This window comes from Canis lupus, chromosome 34 (assembly GCF_048164855.1).
Source record: "Canis lupus baileyi chromosome 34, mCanLup2.hap1, whole genome shotgun sequence".
In the NCBI taxonomy this organism is placed as follows: Eukaryota; Metazoa; Chordata; class Mammalia; order Carnivora; family Canidae; genus Canis; species Canis lupus.
The window spans coordinates 20,369,957-20,389,560 of record NC_132871.1 but is presented as its reverse complement, the minus strand read 5'-3'; the positions used below and the strand labels follow the sequence as shown (position 1 = coordinate 20,389,560).

Sequence of the window (19,604 nt, the reverse complement as noted above, 5' to 3'; positions counted from 1 at the left end):
CATTTTGGCTTCTCCTCAACATACATACTATATATTCTGTGGATAAAAATATTACCTAGATATTTGTATCTTAGATACTAGCACTTATTCTGGATGATATAAGACTTTCAAAAATAAAATTTTTATCAAATATTACAAAGACAACCTTTCAGACCAGTTTAAGACCTAGAATCTTCTGAGTTCTGGAATTGTTTTTCAGCACCACGGACAGCGTTAATGCAACAGCCTCAAATGACTAAAGCTTTAGGGATATCAAAAGACCTTGGCAGGAAGAATTTTAGTTCAGATAACTGTCTGGAGACTTGAATGGTATTGTGAAAAAGTGGAAAGAAGGCTGTCTTTTTATTTAGAAATTTAAGAATGAACCAGATCTTCACAATTGACAGAAAAATCAATTAAACAGATACATATTGAGCACATAATATGCTCAGTGTAACTGATGTTATTTACCAAATGCATTCTATAAGAATTTAATTTTTTCTTATTCCACTAAGAAGGTGTAACTACACATTTACTACAATTATCAAATTTCATGTAACATGAAATTTTATATTTGTGTATTTTGAACTATCTTAAAAACTTGGGTCGGCTAAAGATTTTCATTTGCCTCTTAGCAATTTCATTGTCCTTTTTAATTTTAATCTGTCAAAATTGCCCCAAATAACAAAAATAATAACATAACAAAGCATTTCTCTAGTAACAAAATGTAAACAACTTCTCCATGAAGAGATAGCAATAAAAATAAATTTGACATCTGAAGTTTTTTAATAGGAGATATATGTTACTTTTTCAAGTAGTAAATAAAGTTAAGTAAATCTGAAGATAAACATTAAGTTTGCAATGCTATGAAAAGCTTGCATTTAATTTAAATATAATATAAATAAATTAAAAACCCAAAAGTAGGATTACAAATTTTAAAAACTTATACTCTAATGTTTCTTAAATGTTTAACTTACAAGTCATGAAGTTAGTTGATTTCACATACAGTGGAATTATGTGCTCTACACCATTTAATCAGATTTGCTGCTGAGAGCAGCGTTGCTAAAGGATCTTGAATGAAAATAGTTCCAGTTTTGGCCAGGAGATGGAGCTGTCATGTAAGATGCAGCCTTACATTTATTTATTTATTTATTTTTCAATTTAGCATGCTGCTTTCTAACAGACAGTGGGTACCATCGAGTGAGCGTCAGAACAGAAAGCTAAAGCAGAAGCAGAGAGGATGCTGCAGTCGCCCTTTCTTGTTTTTTCTTCTTTAGTGAGGATGGAACACATGTGAAATTTTATCGTTCTGCTTTTAGTCAATATTCTGAAGAACTGCAGAGATTATTATATTCACCACATACATGGATTCTGTGCTATGATTTACAATTCCCTTTATTTCAGGTAAGGCAATATGCTTCTATCTTTCATCTATCCCTGAATTCTTATCTGTGTTAGTGATAATTAAAATAAGGTGTGTGCTTTTTAAGCTTGGATTTAGATCTAAAAGATTGAATAGCTCCAATTCTAGCTGCCCTAGATCTTTAAATCTCCCTGCACTGAAATGAGATTCAACTCTGACTTGCTGTATTTTAATATTTATTTGGCTTTCTGGCCTTTAGTGCCCATCTGTGACTATATTTGTGTACCTTTTGAAGGTAAAGCTTTCAAAGTGAAGGATAGGTCTTCTCTCACAAGGGAAATACTGCTCCTTAATGCAGTGAACAAATTGTAGAAATGTAATGAAGCAGATTAACATGGCAGTGGCTTTGCCAAAGCCCAGGGCTGAGCCTTGTGATAGATGCCTCAGAGATATACCAACGTTCTGAGCCCAAAGGCCTTCTGAACAGTTCCTGCCTGCAGTGATGGTATGGATTATTTATGTTTTTTTTTCCATTTTAGAAAAAACATGAAAATCATTTCTCCCATGAAAGATTTATGTAATGTGTTTAATAGACTTGGAATGATAGTACCGACCCTCTCTCTCTTCTAGTATGGATATAAGGAGTAAACTGAAAACAGATTAATTGCTGAGAAAATGGGTTTTTCTTTGATTTTGTGATAATAGGACTGTGGCCATTTAAACTAGTTGATATCATATAAGGTATTCACATTTTGAATCATTTTTGGTCATGTAACATTAGCTGTGCTAAAAGATGGAATGACTCAGGAGCTGGAAATTGCATGCAACAGCCTTGCTTTTCTCTGCTGCTTCTCATGATTTCCCCCTAAATCCTCTCTTTATTGTTATCAACTTAATAGGAAGAAAGAAGTCTAGAAATCCTGCATTTAAAAGTCATAATTGTTACTTATATCAATTTAAACTAAAATTTTAAAGTATTTAAAAATTATTTTTGTAAGATTGCTTTTAAATATCTATTTTCTGACTCTTTGGGAAGAGCAGTGTGTGTGTTTGAGTGTGTGTGTGTGATGGTGTTGGTTGAGATGGCAGGTATGGGGGTGCATCAGTATGTTTCTATCTTACTCATCATTTTTCTATAAAGGTAGTTGTGCTGTGTCAGAGGTTGTGAAGGTTCTGGGGAATTATTTTATAGAATGGTTTGAACTACTAAAGAAAAAACATTCATTCTTTTGACATGTGAGGCCTATAAGGAGTTTTAGGTTCCACATAGTTCTATATATAGAACCACAGATTTTTAGTATATATTTATTTCATTTAAAAAAAAAAAAACTGTGGCTGAGAGATTCAGTTTCCCATAGCCACATGCTAAATTAGAATCAGAGGCAAGGCTGGAACCCTGATTGACAGTTTTCAATGTCTTTCATACCAGTAACACAATTTACCTCTAGTTTGGACATATCTAAATGGCATATACCAGGTGTGCTGATATTGACTATGTGTGTGTGCACGTGTCTCTGATAATTCTATGAAATAGAATTTCTTTCAAGGTACACGTTATGTTACTTAAATGGCATATTGTATGCAGTGCTCAATTTTCTCAAGGCCCTTGACAAAGCATCTAAGAAAACGAAAACAACAACTGTGGAGACTGTTTCTAAGTACCCTCCTTTCCTATTTGATGAGGTACATTATTCTATTCTATACCCACAAATGATATGGATGGTCACATACTAGCCCATATCTCTATTCCTCTTACCTAATAAGGGTAGACTGTACACATAGATTAGTCTATCGGCCCATACAAAAACATCATCCCATGCTCTGGCCTTTCTTTCTTTTTTTTCACTTACTGGGCACAGGGAGTGCCCTACTCCTGCTATATCTTGAGAAAGGAAAGGGATTAAATAAAATGTGTCACTTACACAAACAATATTTATGGAGTACCACGCATCTGTCAAGAACTGTCCATGAGACATAAACAAAGGCACGGAGTTATCCTCATGGAAATGTGTATGTACAAATAGTACTATACCTCAAAATATTGTGAACATCAAAATAAGGATGAGGAAGGGTGAGAAGGTGAATGGAACAGGTATATGAGCACCAGCACCAGATGCACTGTGTTACCTCCTGAGATTCAAAATAAGCCAATAGTCACAATTTTTCTGTCCTTGAGGAACTCAGAACCCAGAGAAAACAATTTTAAGAGGATAGGATAGTTAAATGAGATATTTATTGGTGAGTTAGTTATAATAATAAATAGAGTTTCTCATTCCAGGCACAAAATGGTGAGGTAAACAAATACAAGACAATGGAGACTATAGGACATTATACAGGGAAATTACAGAAAATGGTAAATAATTCAATCTGAGTGAAGCCTGAGAGTGTTGTGGTTTGTTTTTCATTTGTTTGTTTTTTGTTTTTTTCTAGGGCAGCAAAAGTTGAGATGATGAATTTGGCTTTTGATGTTATGTATTTGACATACTAACACATACTCTCACATAAAGATGTTCTGTAAGAGGGTGAAAACAATTTTATTAACAGTGTGACAATTTTATTTCCAGTTATTAGATTAGAAAGAAAAGCTGAATATATGGGTGTGCTTGAAGTTAGATCATACATAAATGAACATCAGTGGGGAATAAAAGTGACGTAAAGGTGAATTCAGTTTAACTTTAAGATTAGGTAGAGTGAAAAGAGCCTAGAAAGAATATTAATTGAGGGAAAGTAATGGAAGAGATTGGGGGAATAACAATCAAAGGATGAGGGAATAACAAAGCAAGTAAACTGACTACTAAAATAGGGATCAGAAACAATAGTAAACCCATAAAGTGGTTGATTAGTAAGAGAATGGGGTCGGAGCTGATAGACTTCATCATTATTATTAGATCATGGATGGGTTTTAAGAGGAGAAGTTTAGTAGATTTGCAGAGAAAGGGGCTCAGACCGAGGACTAAATGGGAAATGAGAAAGCCAAAGAGTAATTTTAAATATTAAGACATTTACCAGTGAAGAGAAAGATAGATATATTTTTTTTTATCTTGAAGGGGAAGGTACTGTTGAGTGAAATTTTATTTTGGTCAGGATTAGAAAAACCTCAGCCCTTTCATAAAATAAGGGTATGAATGAAGTCAGTAGACAGAAATCGAAGAAAGAAGAAACAAAAAATAAATTGAAGTCCTACAGGAGACGAGAGAGGGAAGATTCAAGAATGTTTTTTTCTTTGAGATAGGAAGAAGGGGTAGGAGGCGATAAAAAGGAAAGCTGATGTAACTCGCTTTAGGTGCTCTGTATTTGGAAATTAAAACCTGTCTGTAAGATAAAATATCTCTTCTATTTAAATCAGTTGGTTCTTCAGAAAGGTTATTTGTGGTATGTGGACTCTCTGGAAGAAATAATGAATTCTCAGCAGCAAAACACTTTCCAATAGAGTATTTTTTTAGTTTCATTAATCCTTGAATTGGAAACTAATAACACTCTTTCACATTAGGCTTATTGTACATACTTCAGTTACCTATTTCTCACAGAATAACCTTTTTGAAAACAGCTTCTATTTTAAACTTTCATAGGATTAGACCAATGCATATCTATTATACGTATCTAATTTGGTTTTTTTAGGTATAATTAACATGCAATGTAATATTCATTCCAGGTATACAACATATTGATTCAACAATTCTATGCATTACTCAGTGCTCATCAGGATAAGTATAGCCACCATCTGTCACTATACAATGTTATTATAATATCACTGACTATATTCTCCATGCTGTACTTAACTGTGCCTTTTCCAGCTTGTAGAAGTGGCCCACTTTCCTCTTGACCAAATCACTCTGGCCTCTGATTCCAACTTCACTTCTTCTTTTTTCTAATTTGATTATTATGGGCTGGTTTGCTAGTAGCTTAATTAATTATTCAAGCTCGGACCTTTTCTTCTCTGTGTCATTAGTGTTTTTACAAGGATACGTGTGAAGAGAAAGAAAAGAAAGTCAGTTTAATTACAAAGTTTCTTCCTTTAGACAAACTAACCTCCTTTATGAAGCTTCCTACCATAAGTTCTTTCTCCCTTTCTACGGACAGTTCCAGAATCTTTCCTAGAGCTCCTCTAGGTAATCCCTTGCACTTATATGCCATGGAAAGGCAACAAAAGGCACAGGTATGATGAAAAATCCTATCTTTCACACAGATAGGAGCCTTTGAAATAGCTGCTTTCTCAGTTCAGATTAATGTAGTTCACTTTAGAATTGGTGGGACAGAAATATCACCTTCTTGTTTCTAGACCTGACTGTATCCCACTGTATGGGGAGCCTGGCAGGTCAGTGTGAAGAGCAGAAGCAGGTGCTTAGGTGGCAATACGGAGACATAGATGACTTCTCTTCCTTCAGGGCTGACTTTGGGCAAGATTGTAAAGGCAGTCTCCCCCCCAACACCTGCCAGGGTTTTTTGCCTTCCAGCCTTCTTTTGTGGAGATCATCTCTAGATATCCTCATAACTACCTCATTCAGCTTCTAAGCTTAATAAATGATTGTATCTTTATCTGGCTTCAATTCCCAGGCATTAAAATATTAAGAGAATTTAGCTTTGTCTTCATTTTTATCTCGTCATTAAGAGATTGGGGTTTTATTGACAACTCTTGATCCTTACCCATTTTAGAACCTACTATTTATTTTCTCCATCTTTTCTTCACTAGCAGTGTAGACACTTTTTGGGGTATGGATGGAATAGCTGCTGATTTGAAATAGAAACCTTAAGTCAAGTTTAATTCCATTAAAAACTGTTGTACACCCACAAGGATTGTCATGGGCAATGCTAACCAAACAGCAAACCTAGGTTATCACTTCTCAACTCAGACTACTTCCACAGATTCCTTTTTCTTTCTTTCTTTCTTTCTTTCTTTCTTTCTTTCTTTCTTTCTTTCTTTCTTTCTTTCTTTCTTCTTTCTTTCTTTCTTTCTCTTTCTTTCTTTTAAAATTTTCTTTATTTATTCATGAGAGACAGAGAAAGAGAGAGAGAGAAAGAGAGAGAGAGAGAGAGAGAGAGAGAGGCAGAGACACAGGCTGAGGGAGAAGCAGGCCCCATGCAGGGAGCCAGACATGGGACTCCATCTCAGGTCTCTAGGATCACACCCTGTGCTGAAGGTGGCACTAAACCACTGAGCCACCCGGGGCCACCCCGACTTCCACAGATTCTATATTTGGATTTGATGTTATTTCCTTTGAAAGTTATTTATTTTATAGTGTTATAATTTTGTAATAGGTCACACAAAATATAAAGCAGGTCTTGGAATAATATTTTTCAGATTTCTGCTCTAAGCAAACATCATAGAAGGTATACATCAAGGTCTTCTAAAATTTCTACTGAAAAATTTTTCTAACAAAGATCACCAAATATTTTCAGTATCAACTCTAAACCACTATAAGATGTTGCCGTTACAGAAAAAAAAAAAATCCCCACTACTTTCCCTGATTTTATCACTTTTTGCTTTATAAATTTTCAGTGCATCTTATTCAGTATTCTTTAAATACTGATGATAGTTCTAAACAAGTTTATATCAAGGGGAAACCAATTTGGAAAAAAAATTCAAGAGATTTAATATAGATTTTGCATTTTAAAATAATGTGAGTTTGGATTTTTCCAACAGTACTTCACATGTGTGTTACTTATAGAATACAAGTTTAATATGATTGTTTCTAATTTTGTTTATAATAAAAGTAAGATTTGTGAAAAATATGGTTTGCTTATGTTGGCGAAAGATCTTGCTTTAGGCCTCAAAAAAGAAATGCCATAATGCCAATGAAGGCAAATAAGATCTTTAATTATCAAAATGTAGTTTCATATTATATTGATTTTAAGGAGCACTTAAATTTTATATATATTTTGATGATAATGATGAATACCATTAGTAATATAGTAGTGCCCACTAAAATATTATTTCTATGTAGGAAAAGATGACCAGCATCAAGAACATAAAATGAAATTATGCTGAATCTCAAAAGCTATTCACTTGTTTCCCTATAATATTCATATAGTAAGGTCGTCTCTTCCTTATTACATTTGGGTTTAGAGAAATTGGAGGTAGTTTGAAGCAGAGGTAAAAGTGGACTTTGTAAATCAAAGATATAGATTTTTCCCAGTAATATTCCATAAAACTTCTAAGTCAAGACCTTTATTTGGAAGAAAATATCATTACTAACTACACCAATGATGACAAAACTTTTCTAACATGTGAGGAGCTTTTGTTATTTGTGAAAATTCTGGAGAACTGGTTTAAGAATCAAGGGTATTTAAATATCTCTTATTTATTAGAATGTGCTAAAAGATTTTTTGAGGGTAAGAATATAATTTTAGTTAACTTTCTGTTTGTTCTTGCTAAAATATAATTTTTTTACTGGAGTAAAATGATCTTAGGAAGCAGCCATCCCCAAGAAGTACTTTGAATTGCTTATTATTATTAAAGTTTGTAATGATTAAATCTTGTTATCTAGGATCAGTTGGGATTAGAATTCACTTTCAGCATGAGCATGTCTTGGTGGTATTAGCAAATAAGTATGCAATTATGTGATTGCATAATTATGCCCTGTTACATCTTGTGTTGGTTGATTTGTATGGAGACTGACAATGAAACAAGAAAGTTCCTATTAGGCTTTGTAAAAAGAATAGTGAATTGTTTGGAATATCATAAAAAAAAGAGTTTATGACAAGATTATGGTAAGAGAAGACTGACACTATCTCCCTTCTCTGAATAACTGATATTAAAAGGTGAAATAGGTAAGGCATGAAGCAAGCCAGCTAGAGGCCAGTTGGATAGTATCTCTGTCAATCCAGCATTATGAGCCGGGATGTTTTCCTCCTTTTGTGTCTCAGCTGGATTTGAGAACTGTTGTGGCCCAGAAATTGTCAGGCAGCTAGGATAATACCAGAGAAGTACCCAGACATACACTTGCTATTTCCTGTGTCACAGTCCCAGAAGACTAGGGAGCCTGGTTATTTAGACAGGGTGACCATAGTGTGTCATCTAAACTAGGATGTTGTTTGTTAATAATTTCTTCAGAACAACATGTGTATATCAAGACTATATCAGACAAATATGATCATCACTTTTCTAACAGTTGAAAGAGAGGAAAGTAAAAAAAGAAAGTACTATTCCATGTTTTATATTTGATCAGTCTACCTAAATTAATGGTCTATGATTTAGGTGCTCAGGTGTCAGAAAGTTAAAATGTAAAATGACCAATCAATTTAGAAAAAAGAGCATGAAGATGAGCTGCTCGGTTATTGGCCTTGCTAAATCTACCAACTGAAATCTCTAATGACTCTTATTGCATCCTTAGTTGTATCACCAGGAATGACATAATTTTATGAATTGTAAATTCATGAAATTCATAATTTATGAATTTTATGAACCTGTCTTCCTAGAATGTCAACTGTTTTAAGAACAACTGTGTTAGAAGTACATGCTGTTATTACCAACCAAGACTCAGCTGAAAGAAGCAGAGTATAGGAAACCCTTTTGCACTTGAAATGGCTTATTCACAGGCATTCAGGAAAAGATCTGTATCGATGGCTTCCAGCACAAGTCCTTTATCTTCAGAATCAGAGCTGCCTCAATCCCCAGGAATTTCAAGGTGAAATGAGAGCTACTAAAATAAAAGTAATAATTTGCATAAAACCTAGGAGAATGTTCAATTCTGGCAACTCGGTGGGTTGAATGAACATAGATCTCATTTGCCAACATCCAGAAACTCTAGATAAAACAAGATTTAAAAATGCCCTTAAAATACATGGGTAAACTCCAAATAAATAAGAAGAAGCCCTCAGTAATCAGAAATAGAGTGATAACTAAAAACCTAAGTAATAAACATGAAAGCTGAGCCATGAATCTGTGGAGTAGAAGAAGGTACATAATAGCTAGAAAAAGTCCAAATTTCCAGAGGGTTTGGTTTTAAAGTCTGTGCAAGTATAAGGCTGAGAAAGTCTAGACTTGTAACACAGGAATTGAAATTGAGAACCCCTGAGTAGAGCATCAAAAAGTTGTACTCTCACTGAAATGAGAATTAGAAAATGTAATCTATTGAGTCAGGACTTCAAAGAAACTTGTCTCTGTCTTTCAGAAAAAAAAAATCTTTAGAAAGAATTAAAACATATAAATAATTAAAACTTGTATGTGTATATATAATATATATATTATTTAAAAATGTATAAATTAGGAAATGTTACTTGGGATCCAGTAAAGGAAGCCAATGGTATAAGATAAGAATGTATCAACAGTTGAGCCCCATAGACAACAGAGAGCAACTAAAGAGCAGCAGCAGAAGGGCCAGAAATTACTCTTTTTTTTTTTTTTTAAGTAGGCTCCACACTGGGGGTGGAGCTCCAACGTGGAGCTTGAACTCACAACCCAAGAGTCAGATGCTTAATTGACTGAGCCACTCAGATGCCCCGACAGTTTTACTCTTTTGACTGTAGTTCAAATGATTAGTCAATCGTCCAAATTTCCACCACCCACATTATAATATTTGTAATCTGCTTTCTTTTACAGAAGGCAAACCCATTCTAAAATTTTGGAGAAAAGTAAACAGAAAGTTCTTAGTGTTCATGTTATGCATTTTTTGGGAAGACAACTTGATGGTATCTATCAACATTTAAAAGATGCTTATCTTTTGATGCAACATTTCATTTCTAGGAATTAGTCTTATAAATATGCTCACACATGACATTCATTACATTGTTAATAGAAAACATCTGGGAATGACTCAAATATCCAATAATGGGGACAGGTTTAAGCAATTGTGATGCATCTTTATAACAGATATTATATGGGTGTTAAAAATAATTTTAGGCCTGTATATGTTGATATGGAAAAATGATCAAGAAACATTGTGAAGTGAAAAAAAGCAGGTTTCATGCCACTATATATGGTGTTATCTCATTTGTGGGGAAAAAAAGGAAAGGAAAGCTGTTATAGTTACATATATTGATATGTATTTACATATGTTTAGAAACATTTTGGAATATACAGAGTCTTTAACAAGGGTTATTTTGGAACTCTGAATTTGTATAGGGAGATTGGTATGTAGGATATTTAATTTATTTTTACTTTATTTTCCTTTATTCAGTTTACATTTTTAATAGTAATCATGCATATCTTCTGTACACTAAAAATACAAATAAGATGTTATCTATTATTTACCATCAGATAATATTTTTCTTTTTATAGTTTAAATGTTATAATTTATATCAAAGTATTTTTTTAATGTAGATCCATGCAGCTTGTATATAGTTTAATAATTTTAGCTTAAATTGGGCAGCCTGGGCGGCTCAGTAGTTTAGCGCCTGCCTTCAGCCCAGGGCATGATCCTGGAGACCCAGGATCGAGTCCTGTGTCGGGCTCCCTGCATGGAGCCTGCTTCTCCCTTTGCCTGTGTCTTGCCTCTCTCTGTCTGTGTCTATCATGAATAAATAAATAAAATTAAGGAAAATATTTAGCCTAAACGAAATTTTTCTGCAGGGATCTAATTTTGTGTGGGCTTTATTCTTTCTCTCTCTTTTTTTTATCATCAAAATTATTCAAACCTAAAAGCAAAACCAGGATAAAATATTGATTCAGAATATCTGTGCATTTGGATATGCATTTTCTTAGGAATTTACACAAATATATGGTTATTTGAAAATAGGAAGTTGGCTTTAAACTCACAATCTCCAGCCTGACTTCCTCTACCCAAAATCTGGGTAATTTCAGTTTGTATATAGATGGCCTTTCAACATACTGTCTATATGTAAACCTACATTACCAACTTAGCTAAGTTTCTTAAAATCTTTTCCTCCAATGGTTGTAGTCTTTACCCTTCCTCAGGTGTTCACTCCCATGGTTGTATCTTAGACATCTTCTTTGTCAGTAACTGTGACCGGACCATGATCTCTAGTTCATGCATTCTGCACCATGTATCTTTCTAGCTCATTTGATCTTGAACCCCAACTCAAACAATCCTGTAACCCAATCAGAACTCCTGTGCATTGACATTACCATATTTTCATTGTCCCTCACTTACTTTATTATTGTTCCCTTTACTTTATTAAATAGATTAAATTCCATGGCCATCCATAATAATCACTCCTTACATACACATGCACACTTAATTACCCACCCCTTTTAAAAATTATCTGGCAAAATCTCCATCCTAGTCATATCGAGCTCTCCCCTACTCCATGCCTGCCTGCATCCATGCAGCTGACACAAGCACAAACCTCAAGTGGGCCTTTGATACTGCCCAGGAATTAGACCACAGTTCCCTAGACATCTCATTAATCCAGTTTCCTGGACTTGGATTCCACACCCTCTCTTTTCTCTTCAAGTCACCATTACCTCCTACCTCATCTGCACTCTCAGTTGACAACTTTGTTTCTTACATCACTAAGAAAATTGAAACAATCAGAAGAGATTTTTCTCTTCAGATTTTTATCACAATATGTACCTCCATACCAAGTTCTCCACCCACATAATCTGACTTCCCACCTATTACCTTAAGTCGACTATCCCTGCTTCTACCTAAAATAATCCTTGTGTCTGCGCACCAGATCTCTATTTCTTCTTACTTACACAGGGGCATTGCTTTAGCAGTTTTCTCTCTCTCCTACTTTAGCAATTTTAGCTCTTTAGTGTATCATCATGCAAGCATTTTATTATTACTTCTATATTACACTAATTTTTTCCTTTATCAACTACTTCTGATTTCTTTCCTCCTCTTTGCAAAAATACTTACCATAAGTGGTCACTGTATTCTCTCTCCCTTGTTCTCCCTACTCCTCCATTCCATCTCAAATCCACATTAGTCAGGTTTTCATTTCGACCACTTACCAAGACAGTTCTTAGTAGGAATCCAATGATCACCACACTATAAAATTCAGTGGTCCATTCTCAGTCTTTGTCTTATTCGATCATTCTTCAGTATTGGACATAACGCATCACTGAATTCCCTTGATAGACTCCTTTCGCTTGGATTCCAGGACAGCCCACGATCCTGATTCTTCTTTTGTCTCACTGTTCACTTCTTCACAATCATTTTACTTTTTACTCTGTCTTCTCAAACATTGATATTTGGGGGTATCCCTGATTTAGTCCCTATGTCTTTATCACTTTTTTGTGATCCCAGTGAGTCTCCAGGCTTTAAATCTCATACAAATAATGATGACTTCCAAATATGTTTACCTCAAGTTTTCTGCTATGCTAAATATTGTGTGTCCAACTGCTTATTTAGCTTGTTGATTTGGATATTTAGTAGACATCTCAAATTTAACATGCCTTAATCTAATTTTCTGAACTTTTCGTCTCCCTGGCCAGCCTGCTCCACCCCTAGCCTTCCCCCATCTTACTTGTTAGGGAAGTAACAGTCTTCCTGTTCCTCAGGCTAAAAACTGCTAGGGTCATCTTTGAGTATTCTCTTTCTCTTATACCCCATGTCCTACCCCTTAGGAATTCTTATTTATTTCATCTTCAGGATATATCCAGAATCAGATTATATTCTGCCACCCCTATTGTTGCTAGGCTGGTCTCAGCCATCAAGTGTCTCCTGGATTTCTAGCTTAATTTCATAAGTGGACTTCTACTTCTCTCAATCTATTCTCAACAGCAGATCTCTGCGTGAAATACTCAAAGTTAAATTTTATCACAGCAAAGACTATCTTATAATTTCCTTGTTGAATCTGGTCTCTATTTCATTAGTTCCCTGACCTCATCTCCAGTTTCTCTTTCCCGTTTTCACTTTCACTGTTGTTTGAATATTCCAAGAATGCTACATCTTTAAAGATGGTTCGTCCTCCTGGAAGGCTTTTGCCTCAGATATTTGCATGACTAACTCCCTCACCTGCTTCAAGTCTGTGCTCAAATGTCACTTCTAAATGATGCCACTCTGACTATCCTATTTAAAATCTCACCCCCCTTTCCTATTTTTTTCTTCTGATCCTCTATACTGTGCTGTACTTTCTTTTCTTTTTTGTTTCCTATTTACTCTTCATTCTTTCATTTCCTTTCCTTCCCTCCCTCCCATCTTATAACTCTCAGCACCTTCTATATAGCATACTATATAATTTCTATTTCCTCTGTCAGTAATGTTACCTACAAATGGGCAGAAATTAGTATCTGCTGTATCACAAGAGCTTAGAATGTCTTTTGACATATAAAAAGACTAAGATAATCTTTGTTTAATAAATGAATGAATCTTAGAAACTTAAAGATATACCTTTAAGCATGCTAAGAAGTACCATATTTTCTCTTTTCACTATTATTGAGCTGATTCACATTTATAAATGCCCAGAAAAGTCTGCCTGATTTTTCACTCAGTATTTCTGCCAATAACAGTGAAATGTGTATTAATATTATAAAATCTGGTCTTCCAGTAGGGTAAACATATAATTATTACTGGTTAGTGGCCTATTTTTAGTTTATATAAAGTTTAGTATGTTTCTCATGGGGCTTTGTTTGCTTATTTGTCATTTTTCTGGATTGGGAACCCCTCAAAGTCAGGAACTTGATCTTCATATCTCTCTTTTAAGCATCTACCCCAATGCTGGCACATAAGAAGGTTTTTTTTTGTTTTTGTTTTTGTTTTTTTGTTTTTTTAAGTACTAATTTACCTATAGTTCTCTTTTGTAGTGGAGGCTTTACCTGGTTTTGATATTGTCCAATGCTGGCCTCATAGAATGAGTTTGGATGTGGTCCTTCCTTTTCTGTTTTGTTTTGCCTTTTTTTTTTTTGGAATAGTTTGATAAGACTAGATATTAACTCTTCTTTAAACATTTGGTAGAATTCACCTGTGAAGCCATCTGCTCTGGACTTTTTGTTTGTTGGGAGTTTTTTGATTACCCATTAAATTTATTTGCTTATAATTAGTCTGTTCAAGTTTTCTGTTTCTTCCTATTTCAATTTTGGTAGTTTTTATGTTTCTAGTTTAATCATAGAATAAAAATACACAAAATTTAATATCGATCCAGCATATGCCCTGTGTTTTGAGCTTTCTCTAAGTAGATTCCTTTAATTCTTACAACAAACCTGAAGAAAGTATAGGTCTCATTTTCACAAGTGTGATAAGGCTGGTGTTTGATCCAAGATTCCATTCTATTTCAACCATTGCAGTATCTTACTGTCTACTCTGTAGTGATTATATCATAGATACACTTCCTTGTTTAGATATGACTAGAAGGAATGTTTACAATGCAAGTTTCTGGAGGAATGTTTTGTTTTTGTTTATAGTTGGACGCAAATCTTTAGCTTTGTGAATAATATGGAACTATGTGCTGTTTATTTTGCTGTTAAGTTGGGAAAATTGATCTTATATTTTGTGTTTTTAATTCCATAGCTGTTAAATATCATTTACTAAATTTTTAAAAACTGCCAGGATTTTTGTCCAGCTTTATTAAGATATAATTGACCTATAATACTGTATAAGTTTAAGATGTATGATGTATTGATCTGATATACATTGCAGAATGATTGCTATTATAGTATTAACTAACATCTCAATCATGTCACATAATTATCATTATTTTTTTGTAGTATGAACATTGAAAATATATTCTCTTAATGACTCCCAACCATATAATACTTTATTGTTAATTAAAATCACAATGTTATATATTAGATACCCAGATCTTATGCATTTTCTAAATGGAAGTTCATATCTTTTGACCAAAATCTCCACATTTCCTCTACCCCCCAGGCTCTAGTAACTACCAGTCTAGTCTTCATTTTTGAGTTTTCTCTTTTAGATTCTACATGTAAGTTATGTCATATAATGTTTGTCCTTGTTTGACTTATTTTACTTATCATAATCCCTGAACCATCCATGTTGTTGCAAATTGCAGGATTCCCTTCTTTCTCTGAATAATTTCACTGAGTAATATTCCTGTGTGTGTGTGTATACCACGTCTTCTTTTTCCATTCATCCATTGATGGACACATAGGTTGTTTCCATGTCTTGGATATTGTGAATAATGCTACAATAAGCGAGGGAATATAAACACCTTTACAATATTCTTTTTCATGTCTTCTGGATTAAATGCCTAGAAGTGGAATTGCTAGATTGTATGATAGTTCTATTTTTTTTAATTATTTGAGGAACTTCCATAATGTTTTTTCATAGTATCTGTACTAATGCACATTCCCACCAACAGCACACAAGGGCTACCTTTTTCTGTATTTTATTTTTTTAAAAAATTTATTTATTTTATCTTTATTTTATTTTGTATATTTTTATTGGAGTTCAATTTGCCAACAAATAGCATAACATCCATTGCTCATCCCATCAGTGCCCCCCTCAGTGCCCGTCATCCAGTCACCCCAACCCCCTACCCACCTCCCTTTCCACCACCCCTTGTTCGTTTCCCAGAGTTAGGAGTCTCTCATATTCTGTCTCCCTCTTTGATATTTCCCACTCATTTTTTCTCCTTTCCCCTTTATTCCCTTTCACTATTTTTTGTATTCCCCAAATGAATGAAACCATATAATGTTTGTCCTTCTCCGACTGACTTACTTCATTCAGAATAATACCCTCCAATTCCATCCACGTTGAAGCAAATGGTGGTTATTTGTCGTTTCTGATGGCTGAGTAATATTCCACTCATATATTCCACTGTATATAGTGGAATTTCACTGTATATAGACCACAGCTTCTTTATCCGTTCATCTTTCGATGGACACCAAGGCTCCTTCCACAGTTTGGCTATTGTAGACATTGCTACTATAAACATTGGGGTGCAGGTGTCCCAGCATTTCACTGCATCTGTATCTTTGGGGTAAATCCCCAGTAGTGGAATTGCTGGGTCGTAGGGTAGTTCTATTTTTAACTCTTTGAGGAACCTCCACACAGTTTTCCAGAGTGGCTGCACCAGTTCACATTCCCACCAACAGTGCAAGAGGGTTCCCCTTTTTCCACATCCTCTCCAACAGTTGTTGTTTCCTGTCTTGTTAATTTTTGCCATTCTCACTGGTGTGAGGTGGGATCTCATTGTGGTTTTGATTTGTATTTCCCTGATGGCCAGTGATGCGGAGCATTTTCTCATGTGCTTGTTGGCCATGTCTATGTCTTCCTCTGTGAGATTTCTCTTCATGTCTTTTACCCATTTCATGATTGGATTGTGTGTTTCTTTGCTGTTGAGTTTAATACATTCTTTATAGATCTTGGATACTAGCCCTTTATCTGATATGTCATGGGAGAAGATATTTGCAAATGACATATCAGATAAAGGGTTAGTATCCAATATCTTTTTTCATATTTTCACCTGTGTTTGTTATGCTTTGTCTTTTTAACGATTGCCATTCTAACAGATGTGGGATCATATCTCATTGTTGTTTTGCTTTGTATTCCTTTGATAATTAGTGAGGTTGAGCACTTTTTCATATACTTGTCCAGTTGGATGACTTCTTTGGAAAAGTTGCTATTCATGTTTTTGCCCATTTTAAGATCAGATTGCTTTCTGATGTTGTTATTGAGTTGTAGAAGTTCTTTCCATATTTTGGATGTTAACCCCTTATTCAATATATAATTTACAAATATTTTCTCTCATTCTGTAGATTCCCTTTTTATTTTGTTGATTTCTTCATTTGCTGCACAGAAGCTTTTCAGTTGATGTAGTTCTATTTAATAATTTTTGCTTTTCTTGTTTGTGGTTTTGGTGTCATAGCCAAAAATATCTTGCCAAAACCAATGTTAAGAAGATTCTCCCCTATGTTTTCTTCTAGGAGTTTTACCATTTCAGGTCTTATGTTTAAATCTTTAATCCATTTCAAGTTAATTTTTGTGTATGGTGTAGATAGGGGTCTAATTTCACTCTTCTGTGTGTGATTATCCAGTTTTTTCAACACTATTTATTGAAGAGACTATTTCCCCCCTATTCAGTATTCTTGGCTTCCTCATCAAATATTAATTGACTATATACATGCAGGCTTATTTCTAGGCTCTCAATTCTGTTCTAGTAATCTATGTGTCTCTTTTTATGCCTGTGCCATACTGTCTTGATCACTATAGCTTTATAGTATAATTTGAAATCAAGAGATGTGATTCCATGAGCTTTGTTATTCCTTCTCAGGATTGCTTTGGATATTTGGGGTTTTCTGTGGTTCCATACAAATTTTAGAATTGTTTACTCTATTTCTGTGAAAAATGCCATTGGAGTTTTGGTAGGAATTGCATTTAATCTGTAGATGGCTTTAGGTAGTATGGACATTTTAAGTATTAATTCATCAAGTCCATGAACATGGAATATCTTTCCATTTGTTTATGTCTCCTTCAATTTCTTTCATTAAAGCCTTGTGTTTTTAGTGTACAGATCTTTTACCTCCTTGGTTAAACTTGTTCCTATATATTTTATTGTTTTCTATGCTAATGTAAATGGGATTGTTTTCCTCATCAGATAGTTCATTGTTTGAATATAGAATTGTAGCTGATTTGTGTATGTGTTGTGTACTCTCCAACCTTACTGAATTTGCAGATTACTTCCAACATTTTTTGGTTGTCTTTAGGATTTTCTCTATATAAGATCATATAATTTGCGAACAAAGACAATGTTACTTTCTCTGTTTGATTTAGATGCCTTTAAATTCTATATATTGCCTGATTGCTCTGGCTAGGACTTCCAGTGCTATATTGAATAGGAGTGGTAAGAGTGGGCATCCTTGTCTCACTCCTGATGAAAGAAAAACTTTTTAATCTGTTACCATTGACTATGATGTTGGCTGTGGGTTTGTTGTATATGACCTTTGTTATGTTGAAGTATGTTCCTTCTAGACCCAATTTGTGGAGAATTTTAATATGAAAGAATGTTGTATTGTGCCAAATGCTTTTTCTGCATCTATTGAGGTGATCATATGTTTTTCACTTTTCATTCTATTAATGTGGCATATCACATTACTGATTTGCATATCCTGAACCATTCTTGCTTCCCAGAGATAAATCCTGCTTGATCATAACATATGATCTTTTTTTGTGTGTGTACTTCTGAATTCAGCTTGCTAATGTTTTGTTAAGAATTTTTGCATATATATTCTTCAATAATATTGGTCTGTGGTTTTCTTGAAGTGTCTTTCTGGCTTTGGTGTCAGGATAATGCTAGCCTTGCCAAATGAATTTGAGAGTTTTATCTCCTCTTCAATTTTTTGGAAAAGTTTCAGAAAGATTGTCATTAATTCATCTTTAACCATCTGATCCTGGGCTTCTCTTTGTTGGGAAATCTTTGATTATGGATTCAATCTCCTTACTTGTTATTAGTTTGTTCATATTTTCTATTTCTTCATGATTGAATCTCAGTAGTTATATGTTTCTGGAAATTTATCAATTTATTCTAGGTTACCTAATTTGTTGACATCTTCATAGTAGTCTTTTATGATTTTATGTATTTCTGTAGTATCATTTGTGATGTCTCTTCTTTCATCTTTTATTTTATTTTTTGAGTCTTCCCTCCTTATCCTTAGTTTAGTAAAAGGCTTACTAATTTTGTTTATCTTTTCTAAAAAGTAGTTCTTAGTTTCATTGACCTTCTCTATTACCTTTTTTGGTTTCTATTTTATTTATTTCTGCTCTCATCTTTGTTATTTCCTCCCTTCTGCTACCTTTGGACTTAGTGTACACTTTTTAAAAAATCTAATTTCTTGATGTATGAAGTAGGTTGTTTATTCAAGATTTTAAAAAATATCAGTATTTATCAGTAAAAGCTTCCTTCTTAGGACTACTTTTGCTGTATTCCCTGAGTTTTGGTTTCCATTTTAATTTGTTTCAAGATATTTTTTGACTCATCAGTTCAAAAGTCTATTGTTTAATTTCCACATATTTGAAAATTTTCCAGCTTTTATCCTGTTATTGATTTCTAGTGTCATACCAATATGGGTGAAAAAGATATTTGGTATGACTTCAATAATCTTAAATTTGCTAAGATATGTTTTGTGGCCTAATATACAATCCATCCTAGAGAATGTTTTGTGTACACTTAAGAGGAATGTGTATTCTATTGCTGTTTGAGAGAATGTTTTATATGTCTGTTAGGTCCATTTGGTCTAAAGTATAGTTCAAATGCAATATTTTCTTGTTGATTTTTGTCTGGGTGCTCTATCTGTCATTGAAGTTTGGTATTCAAATCTTCCACAATTATTATATTGCCTAGTTCTCCCTTTGGATCTGTTAGAATTTGTTTAATATGTTCAAGTGCTCTGATATTGGGTGTGTATATATTATAATTGCTATATCTTCTCAATGAATTGACCCCTTTATCATTATAT

At 34.0% G+C, this 19,604-nt stretch overlaps 1 protein-coding gene across 1 annotated transcript in view; it reads left to right on the top strand.

Moving 5' to 3' along the window:
• Positions 1 to 1,153: 1,153 nt before the first annotated feature.
• The window catches only part of SCN2A (sodium voltage-gated channel alpha subunit 2), a 134,902-nt gene continuing 116,451 nt past the window's right edge, over positions 1,154 to 19,604 (top strand). The window contains exon 1 of the mRNA XM_072811491.1: positions 1,154 to 1,383. The gene's annotated coding sequence lies outside the window, so the exon portion shown is untranslated. The remainder of the gene's footprint in view (positions 1,384 to 19,604) is intronic.